At 34.6% G+C, this 10,876-nt stretch overlaps 1 long non-coding RNA gene across 1 annotated transcript; it reads left to right on the top strand.

Moving 5' to 3' along the window:
* The first annotated feature begins 5,643 nt into the window (after positions 1 to 5,643).
* Positions 5,644 to 9,168, top strand: LOC107871189. The gene is made up of 2 exons (XR_001674633.2): positions 5,644 to 6,496; positions 6,590 to 9,168. It is a non-coding gene; the product is annotated as an uncharacterized LOC107871189 (long non-coding RNA).
* Positions 9,169 to 10,876: the final 1,708 nt, after the last annotated feature.

The raw sequence follows: 10,876 nt of genomic DNA, 5'->3' as shown, positions 1-10,876 counted from the left end.
AAGGTTCTTTAGTACTGCAACATCTATCCCAACAGACGCTTTATCTGTTACAACAGATGTATAGTCTGTTGCAACATATGATTCACTTGTTACAACAAATGACTTGTCTGTTGAAATTAGCTTCAAGAGCGTAACATGAATCCCAACAGGTAAGTAATCTATTGCGACTGATCACTTACCTATTGCAACTTATTTTTCACCTGTTCCAACAGACTACATATTTATTGGGATTTATGCTATGGCACTATGCAATCACTGTTAATTTTTTTAACGAATGACTTTATTTATGTACCACTAATCGAGTGATCAATAAAAATAGGGGTGGATTGTCATGGTCAATGGATCGATAAGAGCAATCAATATGTATGGCATTAAAAGAAAGGTGAAATACTAGAGACAATAGGTATGATTGTCCAAAGTGATGTTTCGTATGATGATTTTGTGAAATTAATCATCAGTTATTGTGGACTGAATTATCAACCGCAAGAACTCGTCATCAGCTATATGCACAACTCCTTTAAAAATCAGAGGATACTACCTTTCAAGATAATCGATCAGGTTCGATTGTGTGCTTATATTAGTGATTTATCCAGGCCGGTGTTAAGGGTGTACATAGTTGAAAAGACGAGAGAGAATGAGAACCAGAATATAGAATAAGAAGAACAACAAGACATCTTTGATGATAGGTTTAATAATCTAGACATGAATATTCCAGATAATGATCAAATACTTAATCCCGTTGATGCGACCAATATAGTGGGTAGTTCTTCTCAATCGATACAGTTTGGAAATCATCGAGATGACGAGACCGACTCTTACAAGGAAATGTCATTCATGGACAATAAAGAATTATCTACTACTTTGTTTATTTCTTGCTTGAAAAAAGATTTCATAATAATAAAGGTGATTAATTTGAGCAAAGTCTTTTGCTACAAATGTGCTAATCCGAACTGCAAGTGGTGGTTGAGAGCGATGAAGTACTTAAGTTCTGACAGATTCGTCATTCATAAATATGAAAAGTATAACACATGTGGTTCGGAGCATATCTTGAGCCAAAATCTTCACACCACGGCAAAGGTCCTCGGTAAATATTTCAAGAATAGATTCTCAAATGACAAAGGCCCTTCTTCAAGGGTTATGGCCAATCAAATCCTTACAAAACTGAGTGTCTTAGTTAGTTATTGGAAGATATATACAGCCATGGGGATTGCTCAGGACTTGGTTAGGGGGACACACGAGCATGGGTATGCAGTCCTTGATGCTTAACGTTACATGCTTGAGTCCACAAACCTAGAAAGTAAGACGGTATTGCATGTTGATGAAAATGAAAGGTTCAAATACTTTTTTGTATCCTATGGTGCTTGGATTCAAGGTTTTCGACATTTGAGAAAAGGCATAGCCGTCAATGGTACCTTCTTGAGGAACAGGTATAATGGAGTTCTACTAGCGGAGGTGGCACAGGATGAGGAGAATCACATCTTTCCTGTTGTTTTTTGTGTAGCGGATAAGAAATATGATGCCTCTTATGGATATTTTTTTGAACTGTGAAGCTGCATCAAAGATGCCAAAGAGTTGTGTTTTGTTTCGTGTTTTGTTTCGGATAGGCATCCAAGTATTCCAAAGATGGGTTCAATTTTCACTTCAGCTCACTTTGATTATTGCATCAGACATCTTAGAGAGAACATTCAGACTAACTTTCACAATGAAAGGATCGTGACCCTTTTTTATAGAGCAGCTAAAGCATATAGTAGAGAGAATTTTTTTAGACCATTTCAATCAAATTACGGATATGCATCCTAAGGCAACAGAACATCTCGTACGTGTCAGTTTCAAGAGATGGAGTCGGGCATTCTGTCCGACAAATAGGTATATTCTTATGAATTTAATATCTTGTTTGAGTTACAGGTTTAGTATGATGTCGTACTAAGTGATTCTTTTGTATAGATACAATATTATGACGTAAAACATAGTTGAATTGGTGAATTCATTGTTTGGTGATGAAAGAGAATTTTCCATCATGGCTTTATTTGAAATAATAAACTAGAAGTATGGCCAATTTTTTCACGAAAGGCGTGTGGAGTTCGAGGACGTAGGAACCCCATTTGTTCTAGAAGGAAAAATAATAATATCAATAACATCTGTATAGGGAATAGGTTATTATCGCATCAACTAGTAGATTACAAGTTCAGTATCAATGGTCATGGTGATGTTGCCACAGTCGATCATCAAACAAGATCTTGTACGTGCAGAGTTTTTGACTTGAACAAAATACCTTGTCCACATGCTATGGTAGCACTTCTAGCTCAATACGGTGCAAAATATAGAACTAAAATTTATGAGTACTCCTCTCCATATTTTTCGATAGAAAAATATACAATGGCATATAGTGGGCATATTACTCCGATACCTCCCGAAGAATTCGGGGTTGTTCCTGTAGAGCTTTTGGTAAGATTAATATCTCTTCCATATATTGACCCAAGCACTATCAAATTAGGAAGAAGGCCAAATAATGGGAAGCGTGGAATCAGAGAATCATCCATCAAGAAGAAACAAGTGCTCCATATATAAGAGCACTAGCCACAAATGAACTATATGTCCGGATCGTAATCGACCATGATAGTTGTAATTGCAAAACTTGTATTGTTGTTTGTTGTGGACTTTATATATTTAACTTATTGTTGTGAATATATATGTTATCATTTATTATATAGAATATCCTTTTTAATAACTCGCGGATCAATAAAAAGAGGCAAAACATGAACTAAATACAACAGACCACAAAATTATTTTCAACAAATTACTCATCTATTGAAACAGATGGGTCAAAAATAGAATATTATCCTCCAACAAATGACAAATCTGTCGCAACAGATGGGTAATATATTAACAGAAATCCAACTGATGACCAAGTTGTTCCAGCACATGGTCCATCTATTGAAAGAACTCAAAAGTCAAAATTGCTATTGCTACTGGATTCAAAATTGTTCCTTTCCTCCAACCGTCGACATGTTAACATGTATAGAAGAAGAAATAGACAAAATAAAAATTAAATAAGAATTAAAAAAACAAAATCAATTAATTTTTTTTCATTAAATGAAAAATAAAATACATAAGGTATAAATCCGATATAAAAGAATTAAAATACATACGCTAAGAGAAGAAACACATTCTACCTACTATTATTATTATCATCATTATTATTGTCAGCTGGCCAATCAACCGGCAGCAGCAGGACCCTCACCAGCCTCTGCATCTCTCTAAACATCCTTGCTCTCACGGCGACCAACTCCCTCTGCATTTCGTTAACCTGCTTCTGAAGTTTCCGCACGGTGTCGCGCAAAATAGTAATGTTCCAAACAGGATCAACCATATCTAGAACATGCATTAATTAACAAAAAATATAAACACAAAAGTAAAAAAAAGAGTCATAATTTGATACAATGTATACTATCAATTGGTAGATTTATATAGAAAAAAAATACTTACCTCAACGAGTAAGGGATATGCTCTTTGAATACAAGTGATTGAAAATGTAATACGAAATACAAAATGCAAGAAATAAATAAAAGTGGAGTAGAATGAAGATTAAAGAATGACTTATTCATAGAGGATTGAATCTGACTGTGTTAGGCAAAAAGGCATGACTGTTCAGCTCCATTGTATTAATTACATTCAAACTGCTGGATTTTTATTTTTTGTGAAAAGTCAACTTTTTCTTTTACATTCACATTTCTCACCTTTCAAAATGGTTTGAGACTTAATAACAACCATTATTATTGAGCCGTTGCAACATATCATCCTGTCACAATAGATAACCCACTATCGCAATAGATTTATCATTTGTTGCGATAGATGGTTTGTATATGCAACAAATGAGACATCTGTTGCAATATATGAATTATCTTTGTGACAAATGGACCATCTATTGGAGCCTGGAAGATATGTTTTAATTTCTTCTAACAGGTGATTCATCAGTTACAACAGATGGGGAATTTGATTCACCAGTTATTTTGAATGTGTTAGACAAAAAGTCACAGCAGTTCACCTCTTTTTTAACAGTCATCACATGCATGCAGATTAATAAACACTATTTGACATTGATAGGGTGGGAAGAATAAGGTGTGTGCAGATGAATGGATCCAATTTCATACGTAGGAGTTATGTATTATTGATAAGGCTATCGTGACAAACACACATAAAGTATAATGATCTTGTGAATGCAGTTTTTTTACCTATTAGACATTGATCCTTAAAACAAGATCCTCCATTTTACAGTTTAGTTTGATAGGTGTAAACTGATAAGGCCGAAGAGTTCCAAGATGGTGGTGTCGATTCTCTATTACAATTTAATGATGATTTTGCTCATATTTATTGTTCAAGTTTGGAGAAGGGTTTAAGTTTTTGGCGGCAACATAAATATTCAATAGTGATTGGGCCGATTTTAATAGTGCAATGGACTTTTGAAAGGCCTCCGAAGCCTCGCACTACAACAAATAAGAATGGAAAACCAATAGAAATTCCCCTGGTCTAATTTATATGGATGGGTTGCTCAAGGAGACTATTATACAACAGAAGGTGCTTGGGAGAATTCCTGTGCAAGAAAGGGGAGATGGAGAAGACTATATATCATCTTAGACCTTGATTAAGAAAAAATATGTAATGCCCTGAGAGTAAACCCTGGGCATCACACGGTGCTTCCAGTCTTAAGGGGACCATAAGCTAACCCATGAGCTAGTACCTGCCATGAGCACTGAATAATAATATCATAATTGCAAAAAAACAATTGATATTTCCATAAGGTTTTATTACTGAATCAATACCGAAATAAGAATCTAAAAAGAAACTGTCTGAATCTAACAAAATACTATTAAACTAAGATGTAAAATGAGAATATGAATACTAAATAACTGACTTTAATGTCTGAAAAGCCTCTAAAACTGAATGACTGTGAGTTGATGGGACATGCCCCAATTAACTCTGCTAACTACTAAACTGAAAAGATGAAATAAATTTATCCGTCCTCAGATGATGAGGACTCACCACTGCAACTGTACTACCGATAGCATGATAAGTCTAATCGCGAGTCGGGAACCGAGCATTAGTGCCTATGATATAATACATCATAGCGCAAAAGAAAGGTATGTGATCAGTACTTTGAATGTACCTATATGCTAAATGAGGTAGGCTGACATATGTTGACACCTAATTTTTTCCCTCCACGACTAAATTTAATCATGAGTTTCTTCGGTTCGTAATAAAGATTAAAATATTTATTTCATCCGAATAAAATTGGTCAAAGTATTTATCCAAATAATTTTATCATTTTAAGTAGCAATTATACATTATCGTATTCAATTATACGAGATTATATAATTTTGTTACTTAAATAACTATTTTACGGAATAACTAGTTGGTAATTAGTTTCAAATCTTAATTCAATTTGGTCAATTTATTAAGTTTGACTTTAATTGAGGTCAATTTGACTGCAATCGCAATATAATTGACCAATTACCTTTCAATTAGATTAAAATTTAAACACAATTGACTAAATTTTATCAGTAGGCTATTTAAGAAATAGCCTATACCTAATCCTAATTGGGGTCATGTCTTAAATGACCCCAAAGTCTTATTTCTATCCGGCCCAAATTTTAAAATCATTTTTCAGCCCATTGGCCGAACACTTCAGCAGCCTCCCTAAATATCAACCAACCGGTCCACAATACACTCTTGACCCGACCCGTTCCCCCTACTCTTTCTCCTTTAGCGTACAACAACTACAGTACGCAACAACAACATCAGAAAACACCAACGACAACCACTGAGCCACGGCAAAAACCAAAACAGCGAAATCGACCCGCCATCAACCCGATTCCCCTCATTCTCGACCCAAATCCGTCAATCCGCAACCAACCCATCCTTTTTCTCTTCGTCACGTGTCTCACGCACCAGTGAGACGAGCAAAGAAACCCTCGAATCTTCTAGAAGATCGATTAGGTGTCATCCTCCAACGCCCAACTCCGCGAATCTAGGGATAACGGTATAATTTTGGTACATATTTGGGCGATTTTTATTGATGGGGAGGGGAATTCGGTTTTCCCAATATTCTCGATTTTCAAATTCTTCAAAAAACTCCAAATTTGGTACAAGTTGGTGATGGGAAAAACTTATCTAGAGTTCAAATTTTGAATTCCCTTTTTTGCAAATACCAAAGTTATCCTCATTTGAAGCCCTAAAAAAAAAACCCTAGTTTATTCTCTATAAAAGGGGTGGAGAATTTTGTCGCCAGAAAAAAAAAAATCGGGGTTCGAAAACGGAGGAAGAGAAAAAAAGAGAGAGTCAGCCTTTGAAAAAGAAAGATACAGTTTTGATTAGTAAAATTTTCATTTTTGGGCGTTCGTCGAGTAATTAGAGCTTCCGAGGTGACGACGCCGGCGTTTTTCCGGTGGTGGTGGAGTCCGACGTCAGCTCGTAGGCCTATTTTGCTGCCCCGAAAGAGGTAAATACTGTTTCCCATTTCTATCTCTGTTATCATTTCCTTTTCTCTCTTCTTTGTCTCCTTCTATGTAATTATAACGTTGTTTGTTTGCAGGGAGTAGCTGTAGATGGCTATGATGGCCTTAGGATTAGTTTGTGACTTGTTGCTGCGCTAGTTCATTGAATCAGCGCTTATGTCGAAATTTTCCATGTGATTATGTTGAATATGCTGTTTCAATTGATTTCGTTAGCTATCTGTCTGTGACTATTTTTATGGAGCTACTTGAATCTAACTCAGTGTTTATTTCGAGTATAAACGTCAAATAGTGATTCTCTTCTACCAAAGACTGAGGCTTTAGGGAATGGTTTTTATTGTAGATAACCCTGTTCGTCTTTCGACATGCCAGTGCTTTCTTTTTTTCCCTCTAAACCAGCAACCTTTTTTGTATGAATGTTTCTGTAAATGAAATTATGTGAACTTGTGCTTATGTTTCGGCTGTCTCAACTTGTCCTTGGTGGTTGTGTTTCCAAAGCAATGAACCCAATAAGGGGAAACAATTTCACAGTAGAATGTTCTCAGTTAATGAAATTAATGAGTGTAGAATTTTCATATTAGTTGAGATACTAAAAAATGTGAACTTTTTGATGGTTCTCTCTGTGAAAAATGCCGAGGTATGAGAAATACCCATCTGTTATACATGAATATCGATCTCGTTCTGCAATAAGCTTTTGTTGGAAAATGAGTTGCATCTTTTGTTCAGTAGGCTACTTTTCTTTCAATCTTCTATTAATCCTTTGGTATGGAAACTCTAGTTTGGTTATGTTAACACTACCCTTTGCATTCTTAATTAATTGTCGTCCTTGCTAAAGATAGATGAATGCAATGTTTTGGTTTAAAATCACCTGCAACATGATGGCTTCCACCCTGAAAAGGCTTATTTTCTTCTTGTTCGAAGTTGTCAGTTAACCTTTGTAATTCAACAAGTTGTAGACTTGTTAAATTGTATTGAAATTGAATTTGATTATATTGAAATTATTTTAATAATGAAACATAAATTATTATGCCACACAACATGTTCGCAGATTCTATGCTTACTTTCCCACGCCATTCTTTGTTATGCCTTTTTGTTTGAAAACCAAATAAGAGGTGCATTATAGTCTGACTTCGTAGTAGTAGAAGTTTGCTACAGCGGTTATATTTTGTAGAGTCAATTATGTTATGTTTCATTATATATTTATGTGAAGTATTTTAACAAATAACAATATTAGGAAGACATTTGAAATTGAACCGATGCGCAACTATTATTCGGACAATTTGGTAGTTGTTTCGAAAGATAAAATCAATTATAACAAAACTTTGTATTGGACCTACAAAAACAAAAGAAGCATTAGTTAAAATTGAACCGAAACAAGAAGATATACACTTGTTTAATTTGTCTCCTTAACATTACTTAGTACCAAAAGGGTGTGGCCTAAGTAATAATCAATAAAGTGAGTATTTTTCTGTCTTTTTACTCACCCTTGTATTCCTGGTTGCAGACTTACTTAGTGAGCTTAATTGTCATACCTTTTTCTGTGATCGTCTTATAGGCTTTAAGTATGAAGAATGAAATCCTTTTGATATGATATTTCTTTAAATACGAATGTGTCAACTGGACCTTTTTTTTCCTGTACACACAATCCTACTGTCAACCTCACCTCTTAAAGGAAATTGACTTAAAGATTCAAGTTGCCTAGACTAGAGATTCATATTTAGTTGATTAGTCAGAAATGATATGTTAACGCATCTAATTTGAATATTCTTGTTTTTTAACGGTTGAAATATGCAAATAATTATTCTTGAAAATTTCCCAGTAGTTTGATGTTTAATGTTAAATTTTGCCCTTGGAATTACACTGGTGTTTGAATTTGTTGTTCCCTTTCCTAGTCTATTCCTCGTATTGTTATTAGTTGGTATACACCCCTTGTGATTGCTTTACAAAATCATTTCATAACATGTTTGTTGGGCCTTCTCGTCACATTGAAACGATAAACTGTCCGTTCTAAGTTCATAAACTCTGTTCCTTCCACACTTTACCTGTATGCTAACATATTTAGATGCGGTAGGAATCCCATAGTTTATTCATTACTAAAATTTGCACACATATTAACTTTTTCTTCTTTTTTTTTTTCTTTGCATATGGATACATTTGGGTCCTAAATGGACTCTTCCCATGTTTGCATTATTGACATGGGCCATTGGGGCCCATTACCCTCGAGTCAATGTCGAAGCCTCCCAAAAGATAAATATATGGCATACGAATATAAGGAGTTGAACGAAGAAGAATGGGCTAAAGTCCCATCGTTGAAGCGTCCAAGAGACCTGAAAGTCTCAATTTCCATTTCATTTATTTATTATTCATTTATTATTGTTGTCCTGTTTATTTAGTTATTTATTTTATTTGGGCCACGAAGCCAAGGGTGTATTTAATACAGATGGAGCGAGACTCGAGCCAAAGGCTCGAAAGGCTCGAAAACTAGATTATGACAGGTGAAACGGGTCGAAAGCCTAATTAGATTAGGACAGGGTTCGTTAATTTGGGCCCAATGACCCGTCTTTTACTTCCTCCCTCCTTTTCCCTTTTATGTGTTTATTTGCTTATTAGTTTGTTTAGACTTAGTTAAAATTCCTACGAAGTCGCTCAAATCTATTTACACACGTCTTTTCTAAAAAGTCAATCACTTTTCAACAAATTAATCTTTTCAGAAGTTAATCAAAAGATGTTTTCAAAAAGTGAGTTAGCGGGCGTTTTAGGTGTCTAATCTCTTACTAAAATGTTAATAGGAACCGCTTACTTAGAATTTTCAAATTTAAACGATTTGTTTGTTTTGGATTGTTTAAAATGTTTTATAAAGGTTTCTTAATTCCTTTTCAAAATTAAGTGGCGACTCTAAATAAGTCAAAATTTCTTCGCAAAACAACATACAAGATTTCATGTATATGAATAATAAACTATCTGAATATATATGTAAAGCATGGAATACTGAGTAGAGAATATGAAATCTGTAGATACTGAATATATGTGAAATCTGTAAATATTGAGAATGCGTGAAAGTCTGTAAATGCTGAAGATAAGTGAAAGTCTGTAGAAACTGATGATGCATGACCAAACATGTAACATGAACTAAATAAAATCTGTAAACTGAAATAATTGATATCTGTATGCTTTGGTCAAACAATACTAAGACTGAGTAACTGAATTAGGACTGTAACTAAGATTGCATCTGAGATTGTTGGAGGTATTATCTAATCGACATGCCCCAATCTGAGCTAATCGGGGTCCAATCTGTAACCCCATTTGGAAGGGTATTAATACCATGCCATGGGTACTAACATTGGCTGTATGAATTTACTAAACTGGTAAAATGTCGTAAAGGACTGAGGGTGTTAAACCTGAACTGACGGGTGACCCCTGTGAGCTAGTCAAGTCTAATCTGACGAGTGACTTCTCATATCCTACGCTGTCTACATAGTTCTGGAGTATAGGAAATGCTACTAACGACTCTTCCTATTGGACAGGGAAGCCGCCATCCATATACTCACTCGGTTATAAATCCTACTCCTAACTGAAAGACACTGAAATACTAGACTGCTATGAGTTTAACTACCTGATAACTGACTATTCTGATAATGCTCATAGTATGTTCTGCAGACTATTCTATCATGTACTGAGACTAGACTAAATAAACAATTAAGGTTTTTGGGTATTCAATACCCCCAGGACAAAAAAACAATAATAGCAAGATGATACTAAAACTTGGGTTACAAAGCATGAAGGCTTTTATTAAATCAATCACTCTTGTAGGCATTTTATTAAACACTTGTAGTTCATTGCTTAGTCAAATCATGGGAATACTATGGAACTTGTAAAAATAACATGAATTTAACATCAAAGCACTAAGTCAGGGTTTTATTTAATAAATGATAACATTAAAACATGGAGAATCGAATAACAACAATAATTTCATTGAAACATGGTAAAAAATCATAGTTTATGGAGATTCATGGATGAAATCATTATTTTAAATCAATTAACTTAAAAATATCACAATTTTATAATTTAAAAGGATTACTTGAACTCTATGGATGAAAGAGATCCATGGATGAACATCTAGCATACCTTAACTGATGAATTTCTTGAAGTTCTTGGTGAATTCTTGAGAATTGGTCTTGAATTTGTGAGAGCTAGGGTTCTTGTTCTTGAAAAGGGGATCTTTGCTTGTGAGAGGAATTAAAATAATAATGACTACTTGGGGTGTTTAGGGATTAAATTTTGTGTTTTAGGTCAATTTGAGCCATGGAAAAAGACACAAATACCTCTGAATGAATTTAAAAATGGAAGCTGAAAATTGAAGATCTCGA

The sequence above is a fragment of the Capsicum annuum genome, chromosome 5, assembly GCF_002878395.1.
Source record: "Capsicum annuum cultivar UCD-10X-F1 chromosome 5, UCD10Xv1.1, whole genome shotgun sequence".
NCBI lineage: Eukaryota > Viridiplantae > Streptophyta > Magnoliopsida > Solanales > Solanaceae > Capsicum > Capsicum annuum.
The sequence above is the reverse complement of the archived record's forward strand: the minus strand, read 5'-3'. Positions and strand labels throughout refer to the sequence as shown.